This window comes from Branchiostoma lanceolatum, chromosome 2 (genome assembly GCF_035083965.1).
Source record: "Branchiostoma lanceolatum isolate klBraLanc5 chromosome 2, klBraLanc5.hap2, whole genome shotgun sequence".
NCBI classification, from domain to species: domain Eukaryota; kingdom Metazoa; phylum Chordata; class Leptocardii; order Amphioxiformes; family Branchiostomatidae; genus Branchiostoma; species Branchiostoma lanceolatum.
The window spans coordinates 16185930-16198150 of NC_089723.1; positions in this window are offsets into that span (position 1 = coordinate 16185930).

Below are 12221 nucleotides of genomic sequence, written 5' to 3' on the forward strand. Positions count from 1 at the left end.
GGCCTTTCTAGTTGTCACACCAGGCTCTGTCTCAGATCCAATCATGAAAACAGGATTTCTCTCGTAGCTTGATATCAAGGCAATACCATCGCCACCGTTTTGAGACATTTTTGTACCGTTAATATGGACAAGCTGCGAGCTCACTCCATCTTTCAGAGCCAAAGTCATTCCGTCATGTGTTTTCCAAGCTTCTGGACATAGGGGAGAAGCGGTGTGCCGGTTGTTTTCCAAAGCAGTTACGACAACAAACGGAGGTCGGATGCTGAGGCCAAACGTGAACGACGAACACTTGGGGTCTTGTCCGTTGTTGAGCGCAAGATGGTCCACAAGACCCCACTTGAGCTGGAAGTCTCTCATCACTGTCGAATATGTGAGGCAAAAACCAAGGTTATCGATGCGAAGCCGAACCTGCTGTTTCCTCCAAGGAAAGCCAGTTTTGTCCACGGTAAGGCTCCAGACCATTTTGTCACCTTGCTTCCAGGAAATGGCACGCTCTCCCCCCACGATATGGAGTTGCAGACCCGAAAGTGTTCTCTCGCTCAGGCACGTCAGAGGATTGTGGCTTAAGTTCAGGACTCGTAGTTCGTAAAGGGAATTCAAGGCGTTTGCAGAAATGACTTCAATCTTATTGTGACTCAGGATTAGTGTGTGTAAGAGAGCAAGACCACGGAACCACCCACTCGCTACTTGCGACAGCAAATTGTGCGACAAATCTAACATTCTAAGATACTCGACGTCTTCGAAACAACCGAATTCTAGTTTAGCTATAAGGTTATGGGAAAAGGACAAGTCAACGTATTTTTGCGAAGTGTTCCATCCTGAGAAGTAAGCACGTTTCAGCTGCGACAAAGTGTTAGAATCTAAATACACTGACCGCAAGTGTGGAAATCTGGCGAATGTTTTGTTTTCTATCGTGCTTATACCCACATCTATAAGTGAAAGGACCGTCAATGAAGTCGGATGGATGGGTCCGAGGGCTTGCGAGGACAGGTTTCCGACGGGGACGTCTCGCAGGGCGACCCACTGGGCAGCGGGGAGAGGTCCGTGCGCGGGAAGTGGAGCACAGTATTCATCATGGTTGCCTCTTGGAGGTCCAGGTCTGCAAATAAGACATATACAAGTAGTGCTTTTGTAGAAAGTGTCACGAACCTTGATGTTGTCGGGAACGCACGCTTTCCAGGGACTTAATAAGCACTTCGGGCTGAAAGGGTGGACGCGCTTCGCCGTGGCGGTGCCGAGAACACAACAGACCGCCAGGAGCAAGCAGCCGGTCCGCTTCATGTTGGCTCGTCTTCGGTAGGTTCTACATGACGGCGGCCCTCCGAGAGTCTCACAATCAGACCGGGCTGGCTATGTAAAAGGTATGAAAAGGAACGCCAACTGAGCGACACCTTTTTCGTTTTGAGGACTTTCTTCAAAACACGAGACGTTACGGTGCACTGACAAAAGTAAAAATGATACAGACCAAGGTCTGTTCTGCCTTTTATCTGTTTCAGTCAAACGATTAGAAGAGATAAACCCTTTCATCCCAGTGTCGCAGGGCAACACGTGCTGTGTCACTGTTATGTTAACAAGTCTGTCGTGAAAACACACCGCTGAAATCAGAGGCTTTCTTTGTACAGTATCTTGGTCTGTACATTACAACCAGTTTTTACACTGTTTCACACTTTTTAGTAGGGATACGCGTTGCAACATTTTACGATGAGTTAAAAAGATTTTATAAAAGGAGTAGATACCCAAAAAATTATTTTCCGTTTCAGAGTCGGAACGCTTGCCAGGTAAAAAAAAAGTTAAATCCTGCATCAGATCCAGAATCCTAGATTGACCCTCAGGTTTGTCGCGACTTGGTAGTTGAGTCCTCGGCTCAATCTTCTTTCCTGCACCTGTATTCCCCTTAAGGCGTTCATCCGCTCTCTTTTGATTTTCTGGCTCATTTATATAACGTATAACCACACGTGTGGATGTTTACTCTTTTATCTGCCAGTGGGTTATGCTTACTACAGTACAAGGTACTTGTAAATGTTCTAGACCATAGTGAATATGTCACTCATGTTACAGGTGTTTTCTATGGACTACAAATATGTGTAACGCACTGAACAGAAATTAGACCAACTCTGCATCAAACTACTCTAAAGTGGTCTATTGTGTTCATATCCCTACAGAGAAACATAAAAGCAACGAACAGTCGAGTTGGCTAGTGACCTTGCCCACCATACAACTCAACTCCCTCCCATTTCTTTCCTCGTTGCAGAAGAACGCATGCGCAGTGAGATTTTCTCTCTGAAATGTGTCTGATTCATCAATTATAGTGACCTAACAAAACATAGCGTCACAACATGCTACCATTGATTAAAACACGGTAGGAAACGTCATATGACCTATTCACTCACAGAGCAATTAGAACGTGGGTCACAAAAAAAAAAACAGATCTTGTCCATTTCTGTCTGACGTGACAGCCAAGGAGTCGTTTCCGAGATTTTGCGTCATATGAACAGTTGCTTCAAACAGCGCATGCCCGGGCGCGGTCTCTATGGTGATTTGGACGTCTCTATAGGCGATGCCGTTTTGGTTGTCTGGTTCAGCCGTCTCGGCATGGGTCACGTCTACGATTGACAGTTGGTGGCACAAACTCATGTACGGCTTAGTGATGGCATTGATGTGTTCTACCAAAAACTGGGCAACCTTCATGGCAACACCTCCCTCTGGCGGGATAGATTTCCACTGCAGACAGGAGCACAAATGTGTTTCAATCCCTGCGTCTTGACAAGTGCGGTTAGCGGGAATTTTGTTGAAGAGACTGAATGCTCGAGGTGGGCCGATGGTTGAATCCTGGAGGTCGGCTAACGTAGCATACATGTCAAACGGTGACGTCAGCTTGTCCAAATTCTGTTGTCAGGACTTCCGGATGATTGCGTTTTATGCTATCTGGGAGTACAATTGACATAAAAGGCAGTCGTTCTTCTATCTTTTCTTGTAATGTTTGTCTCATGTTTCTGTAAGGGTTGTAGGTAGCGGTAGTTGACCTGCGATGGCGTGTCCCTTACTCAAGTTCGTAAGATAGTTGTAATGTTGTGGTCGTACGACGCAAACGGGAACAAGAAAGACTCAACAACCAGTGCTACATGGAAGGTGCCTGTATTTTTGTTCATTCCTCTCTCCGGACTCTCTGGACTGACTTTAGTACAATTGTATTTCCCTATTTATATGTTACCTTACCGCCTGCGCATCTATTTCTAAGAAAAAGGTACATTGTTCTCAAAACTAGTCACTGATGACGCACTTAAAGCTTCCTGTTCCCATCTCAAGATGTTAGGGGATGATCCCTGTGACCGTGCCCAAATATAGTGAATGTTCAAGCCTAGATGACAAGCATGCATTGAACCTCCTGGGGCAAGAGTCCGTTAAGGGTCATTACTCAGGGCGACTCTAAACGCCCCCTCTTTCCCAGAAACTCACTCACTCTCACTCTCTCCCATAGCTTAATCAGCCGTCGGGGCAGCATATATATAGTTCTCTGTGAAAACTTTCCACTGCTGGAGGTCTTCCGCCAGTCTGGTCATCTGGTTGGCTGAGTGACCAGTCCACTCCTATAGATCTGAGATCCACGACCGACGGGGACGTCCCCGCGGCCGCGCACCCTCCGCTTTTCCCTGAAGGATTGTGTGTGCAAGAGTGCCTTTTGCCCTGGACACATGCCCGAACCACTGCAGTTTTTTTCTTTTTTCCCAGAAAGAATAAGGAAAAAGTGATGACTGCTACAACTTGATTCTAGACATGAGGATCTTGGAATATAACTAGAGTTACGATGCCCCAGGAACTAAGTAACTATCTCAGTACTAGAGAGAGCCACATTCATACATTTCCATACCTCGGACCGTGATCACTGAAAATGACCAGAATAGTGTCCCCCAGATGTGTCCCCTCGTACAGATCTCTGAGGACATCCAGCAGATACAAGAACAACAGCATAGTCCTTTGATCAACATTTTATTTTCAGATGGACACATTGCATCAGACAATGTGCCATCAGTTTTGCCTTTTGCAATACAAAATTATTGACTGTCATTACACATATTGATCTCAAAGCTTTTATAATTCTCTATATAAAAATACATATCGGCTGTTTTGTGTTAAAATCCTTCCAGATGTTGAGATAAAAATCCTTTCAACAAGACATTGAATAGGTGGTCGAGGTACATACTGTTCTAATATTTGGCCATTTCTATATACAATGTACCAGCACTCTAGTACAGGAGACACAAATACATGACCTAATAACAGAGTGGAATTTCATATCAATCGATGTGTTTCTAAAAGCATGTCCACAGTTGCTTCAGACTAAAAATATATAATAAAAATATATAATAAAATGGTTTCATCTGAACAATATAGACGGTAACCATCTTAAACGCTGACTGAAGTTTCCTTCTGTAACTTCTTGAAGACATCTTGAACTAACTGTCCATTATGTCTCAATCATCCAAGTGAGAGGAACTACAAGATGTACTGTAGGTGTATTCTTTACATGCATCTGCACCATCCTCTACTCTTTTCTGTAAGAAAATAAGAGCAAGAATGTTTGAGAACTTATGTTATCTTACAAGACAGGTTGTGCTGATGTCAAGTCTTGAAGTCATTTGGCCACAAGTAGATGAAGTTACAACCGAGTTTGTTATTTGCATATTTTACATGTCCTTGATGCTGAACACTGATGCTTGATGCACAACACAATCTGCAAACACACATGTTCTTGGTGTTGAACACACCATCTACACAAACATATAAGTCAATGATGCACAACACAATCTACAAGTACACATGTACTTGGTGCTGAACACACCATCTACACAAGCATAAAGGTCAATGATGCACAAGTTACACAATCTGCAAACACATGTACTTGGTGCTGAACACACCATCTACACAAGCATAAAGGTCCATGATGCACAACACAATCAGTACACAAACCTGTCCTTGGTGTTGAACACACCATCTACACAAATATACAGGACACTGGTGCACAACACAATCTGTACACAAACCTGCCCCTGGTGGTGAACACAACATCTACACAAACATACAGGACACTAATGCACAACACAATCTGCACACAAACATGTCCTTGGCGCTGAGCACAACATCTACACAAACATACAGGACACTGGTGCACAACACAATCAGTACACAAACCTGTCCTTGGTGCTGAACATACCATCTACACAAACATACAGGACACTGGTGCACAACACAATCTGTACACAAACCTGTCCTTGGTGCTGAACACACCATCTTCACAAACATACAGGTTACTGGTGCACAACACAATCTGTGCACAAACCTGTCCCTGGTGCTCAACACACCGTATACACAAGCATTCAGGTCACGAGTGCTCAACACAAACTCTACTAGTAGAATGGGTTAACAGAAAGTGTTCGACATTGATTATACCTGATGTTAGTGTGAAAATAAAAGTAACTACAACTAACCAGTCTTGCTGTCATCTATTCCATCTTGACTCTTCCCAGTTTTCTTGCTGCCTCTCTTCCACCATTTTGTTTTTGAATTGGTCTCCTCATCTTTCAGTCCATTCTCTGAAAAGAAATATCAACATCACTTATACATTACTTAGGCCTTAGAACATTAATAGTTGTGTTTCTGATTACGGTCCTTAGAAAATTAGGGATTCTCTTTTTTTCCAACAAGTACAGTTTGAAAATGTAAAACTGAAATGCATCGAGACACTCGTATTTTCATATTCTAATCATACAGAAAAAATAAAATTAAAATAACGGCTCTTGGTGGATGTCAATGTGCAGATGTTGTCACATTAATATTGGTGCACATAATCTGTAGTGTGTTTTTTGCCACACATTTTGACACATTAGCCAAAGTGGCTCGGTAGGCGTCACTCCACCATCAGGGAAGGTCGTGTTAAGTGCCTATCCCAAGGGCACAACATCGAAGCATGGTGAGAGTCAAACCCAGGACCTATTGGTTCTGAGTCCAACGCTCTAAATGTTACGCAACGGCGACGTCACATTATACAAGAAATATACATTGTAAAAAAAAGCACAATTTTCTTTTTCAAACAGAAATTAGGAGAACATATGTGAAAGCAATTCTACAATGTTTTCATCACTTCGATATCAGAGTGTAAATTCTACGTCCCTTGCCAGCAGTCAACAAAGAAAAAGGCTAGGGTTGGCATGTTTTTTGTTGGGTAACCAGCGACACAACATTTTTTTTTAGACCTGACAAGTCATTTATGTCAAGTCTTGGAATCCTCATAATAGAGTCAAAGGCATCTCTAAAGTTAGAGAAGAAAACCTGCCATTTCAATAACAACTGGCAACATGCAAACTTAGCTTCCATTTGAAATGGCACCTACACACAGTCTGTAGATACTTTCTATCAACCAATCAAATGGTTTTTATTGTCAACAAAAACAATAATCTTGCAGCCAGAGGCTGACTTGCTTCTTGTTTTCCAAAGTACACCACTGCATTAAAAACAAGTTCAAATTCCAATTACATGTAATCATGAAGAAGTTAAAATAATCAAAAACGTAAAGAATACTTGGTAATGAGCTTCACATTTTAATGTATACTCTGGGTTTTCCATGAATACAACGTTATTATTATTATCATACAATCATTGCATTTAATACATCCCATTTATTGTGGTCGTCAATTTCCATTCTACTGTTTGCCAGGGCGCTCATATATGGTACGCTACTTTTTTTCATATCATTCAGTTCTCGGTTTGATATGGTCAAGCTGCTTGCTGGAGCGTTTAGTTCATTCAGTCACATCCATTAGTTAGTTTAAGTTAAAATCCTCCCACACCATAATTGATGTATAGGGCGGTGCCCAGCCCCGTTTCATAGCTGGGCCACACTGTGGTGCAATCACTGCAGCAGGGGGCTAGTCCACTGGCAGAGTAGACTGTAACACTGGTAGAGTGTGTTTAACTTCCAAACTGTTTCAGAAGTATGCACCATTTTTATAAAGTCTTTGGTATGACTCAATGCACCTCTTGTCCAGAAGTGTCCTAACCTGGGGCTTGAACCCGGGCCTTCTGGTCCAAGTAATTTGAACCAGATGTGGCTAGTACCAGAAGTGCAGACCACTACACCACAGGGACACTCCAGCCAGTCACATCTATACTTTATCATATAACCCAACAACATGCAGTATATGTTAGTATGAGTACTATTGATTTCATATCTAGGTGTCATGGAAGTCGAGATTTACCTTGTGACTGCTTCTTCCGAAAGATCTTCCACCTTCTTTTTCTCGAGCTCGCCTCTGTAATATGATGGTAACAGGTTAGATCACATGTGGTCGCACGTGGTGTGCTTTGTTAATGCTGTAAATATGTGACAGTAAAAATATTTGGATATGGAAAATACATGCTACTTCTGTTGATGTAAGATGTAGAAGTAGGGGATCATAATACTTTTGGGTTACAGGACATGCCTGATTGCAAATGATCTACAATACTGCCTAATTTGGTCTTATGAATGGAGTGTTCACCTTTCATTTGGGTGGGTTCACACCCCAGTTGGGTCATACAAAAGACCTTAGAATAGTACAAACTACATAGAGGAGCACTCAGTACAGGTGTAATCTTTTACATACACACCAGTGCTGACCATGATCTAGCGCAATTCTACTTACCATTGTCATTGCCACTCGTCTTTCCATCATTCTTCCTGGTGAAAACTCTTCTCCACCACTTCCTTCCTTCCTTTGCATCCTTTTTGTCTGAAACTACAGAAAACTGTTAGAAAGAACAAGAAAGCCAACATTTGCAAGCAAATGCAGACTATGTCACTTCCCATGCAAAAATGTTCTATTGACGACAATTACAAAGCCACCTTGTATAGGTATGTATCACTGCAAAATTACAAGAGAAAAAGACTCCCTATGATTAAAGCAGAAAATATAGAATTGATTTAGACTAAAGTTTTCATGCTTGTAGGTGGTTTGAGTTTACTCACCATTGTTAACGTTGCTGCCATCTGTCCTGTCCGTTGCCATCTTCTCTCTCTTATTCCTCAGATCCCACCACTTGCCTCCCCTCTTTTGGGGCTCATCATAAGTTTTGACCTTCGTGTCTCTCTCTGAAATGATAACAAACATGTTGTAGAGCATAATGTTTTAATACTTAGACTTATGCATACCCCATACATATCTTTAATAGTGCTTGTAAGCAAGTAATTTTATTCAAGTAAAACATTATTTACCAATTTTCTGTATACGTATAATGTGCAACCCATATATATATAGGGGTCCTGCAGTACAAGGGTTAATTTGGAAATTGGGAAAAGAAAAATCATAGAAAAGGAATGTTTAGGGGAGGTGCAACAGGAGTCAAAATGATAGGAATAGATGAAAAGACAAATCACAACATGGAAATGGCCAGTTTTGATTTGAGAGATGATATTGGATCTCTTCAACTGGGGGAACTTATGTGGTAGATTGGTCAGACATGAGACCCACCACACGTACCAGTAACCGTGTTTCCTTGGTCCTCCTTATCAACTGTCTTGGCTTGGATGTCTTCATCTTGATCCGTCAGTGTGGTAGGCACCGTTTGATGGGAGGCACCACACATGTCAGTGACGACTGAGTTGTCTTGCTCCTCCTTTTCAAGACCCTGGGCATCTTGGTACAACAATGCGGTGTGTGTGGTTTGGACCAAGTCTTGCGGGATTTCCTTGACAACTTTCTTAGCTACTAGTAGATCATTGACATCTTCACCTTTGTAGGTTGGTGTGGTAGGTGTTGCTCGATCACCACATGTCTTGTTGACAAAGTCTTGTGAGTATTCCTTGTCAGCTTCTTTTGAAAGATCTTGGAGATCTTTTCCTTGGTGCATCAGAGTGGTAGATGTAGATTGGTCACCATTTACAAAGTCTTGTATCTCTTCCTTGTTATCTATTTTGGATAGTGCATCTTGGTGCATCAATGTAGTTGGTGTGGATTGGTCACCGCACGCTTCCTTGTCAACTTTCTTGGCAAGACCTTGGACATCTTGATCTTGATGCATCAATGTGGCAGGTGCAGATTGGTTATCACACATTTCATGGACAAATTCCTGTGTGTCTTCCTGGTCAACTTTCTTGGCAAGACCTTGGACATCTTCCCCAGTGCCACACATCCCATTGACCCAGTCTGCTATGTCCTCTTCTTCAGCTCTCTTGGCGAGGCTTTGTACATCTTCATGAACCCAGGATCCCTCCATCACTTGTCTTGGAGTGGACGGTGGCGTGCCCGCGGGGGACTGGCAGGTGTAGTACGGCACGTGTCGCGGGCTGTGCTTGGCGCGAAACACGAAGAGTGTCGCCACAGCCTCTATCATGGCCCAATCATCTCGCTCCACCACAGATGTGCACTTCGGGAATGGTGACTCCTCAGCACAGCTGGGTTGGTCTGGATAGTGTGCACAGGAATCATCATAAACTGGTGTCAACAACAACTCAGTTGCCGGTGATGATGGCTTTGGTGTGTTAACAGGTGACTGGCGCTCAAACGGAAGACAAGGCAGTGGTAGTTCTGCTTGGCTGTCATTAGTAGTAGTTGCCAGATCCACGATTTCAGACTTGTCATCCTCTTCTATCAATGAAGCGACACATTGGCTGGACTGTGGCTCTTCACAGTGAATCAAGACAGTGTGGTCATCTTCAGGGGTCTGACCACTGGTGAACTGACCGGTGGACGTCGCCACACTCATGTTTTCACCATTGTAGCAACTCAGTAGATCACATCCTGCCTCTTGTAGCATGGAGGAAATGTCGAGATCCGGCGCCGCATTTAGCCAATCTTCCACATCTTGCATTTCATCATCTCTGGCCAGGACCCTGATGTCATCATGTGTTGGTGTGGCTCCTGGTGACTCTGTAGCTTGAACTTGGAGCTCTGGGCTGGGTGTTTCTGTAGGAGATAGCCCAGTGTAGTACGGCAGCCAGCGTGGTGAGGTTTTGGCACGGAATACAAACAACCTGGCCAGTTCCTCGATCTGTGGCACATCCTCTCTCTCAATGGTAGAGTGGTGTTTGTGTGATAAACTTTCTTCTGGATCCTGCCAGATGTCTTGCAAGTCCTGGACTGTCTTGTCTTCCCATCCTGGAGGAAGAACTGAGTGGCTGGACTGTGGCTCTTCACAACCAATCAAGACAGGGTGGTCATCTTCAGGGGTCTGACCACTGGTGAGCTGACCGATGGACGTCGCCGCACTCATGTTTTCACCATTGTGGCAACTCAATAGATCATATCCTGCCTCTTGTAACATGGAGGAAATGTCGAGATCGGGCGCCGCATTTAGCCAATCTTCCACATCTTGCATTTCATCATCTCTGGCGAGGACCCTGATGTCATCATGTGTCGGTGTGGCTCCTGGAGACTCTGTAGCTTGAACTTGGAGCTCTGGGCAGGGTGTTTCTGTAGGAGATAGCCCAGTGTAGTACGGTAGCCAGCGTGGCGAGGTTTTGGCACGGAATACAAACAACCTGGCCAGTTCCTCGATCTGTGGCACATCCTCTCTCTCAACTATGGAGGCATACTTGCCCGACAAACTTTCTTCTGGATCCTGCCAGATGTCTTGTAAGCCCTGGACTGTCTTATCTTCCCATCCTGGGCTGGACTGTGGCTCTTCACAACCAGTCAAGATAGAGCGGTCACCTTCAGGGGTCTGACCACTGGTGAACTGACTGTTGGGCGTCGCCACACTCATGTTTTCACCATCGGAGCAACTGAACAGATCACATCCTGCCTCTTGTAGCATGGAGGAAATGTCGAGATCGGGCGCCGCATTTAGCCAATCTTCCACATCTTGCATTTCATCATCTCTGGCCAGGACCCTGATGTCATCATGTGTTGGTGTGGCTACTGGAGACTCTGTAGCTTGAACTTGGAGCTCTGGGCAGGGTGTTTCTGTGGGAGATAGCCCAGTGTAGTAAGGTAGCCAGCGTGGCGAGGTTTTGGCACGGAATACAAACAACCTGGCCAGTTCCTCGATCTGTGGCACATCCTTTCTCTCAAATGTGGAGGTATACTTGCTTGACAAGCTTTCTTCTTGATTCATCCAGATGTCTTGTAAGTCCTGGACTGTCTTGTCTTCCCATCCTGGGGGTAGAACTGAGTCAGAACTCACGGTTGATGAAGTTGTTGGGAAACTTCCTCCGCTCTCGTTGCGGTAAAACGGTCCCAAGGAGTCCGCATACAGTGGTCCACCGTAGACGGACATGGCTGGATAGGCACCGCCCAAAGTTGGCTCGAAAAACTCCGACATCGCGCGGGAGACACAGAAATCGTGACCGAACGCGGCGAAATCTTCTTCGAACTGAAGTAAACAGCAGGTTGTCAAGGATGACCACGCGGTACAATGGCGTTCCAGAACAAGCGACGGTTCCATCCATTGTTGACGCCATTTTGTTTCGCCCCCCTCCCCCATAACACCAGTAAGTTATGAATGTTGACGGTTGAACGCTACCTACCTTCAGTAACATCGAGATTTCCTACAATATCCGTAGGTAAAAGTCAAATACAGTGCCTAACGTCATTAATCTTCTCATTCATACATTGTCAAGTGTGACAAGCTGGCGTAACATTCAAGGTCATAGTCTAGATGAAACGACAAATCGAACGAAGAAAGGTGACGAAAGAAATGACTTTTAACTTTATAAAGTTTACCCCTCGTCACTTCAGCTCAAGTGTAAAGATTGAATGATACCTGTCGAAGTACAGCTCAGGCATCTTGTCCTTTTGTCCCGTTTTCGACAGGAAAAACAACCACAGAGTTGTTTGGACCAGTCATAGCCACTCCGTCAGATAGCAGCCATCTTGAACATCTAGTAAGGAACTGCATGGGGGATCCTGGTAACGCTTAACGGTAGATTTAGGAGAGGCCGGGCGAAGCTGAGGGCCCTGTCACACTTGTGCGTATATTCAAGTGCGCGTGAGTTGCGCATTAACATTTTTTTTTGGTTTAAGTAAGGTTTCCGGGGTCTTTGGTGCCAACATTTTAACAAGTGTAATATACTTAATCTCCAAGCAGATCCACACCGGGCGCGAAAATCGTATATGCTAGCCAGAGAAGGTCCAGTCAGCCAGAGAGGGCCCATAGCCCGGCAGGGATCTGCTTGGAGATTATAATATACTAGGCTTGTAAGATACCAACAAACCTTTCTGTAACATTGATATATATATATTGTGAAT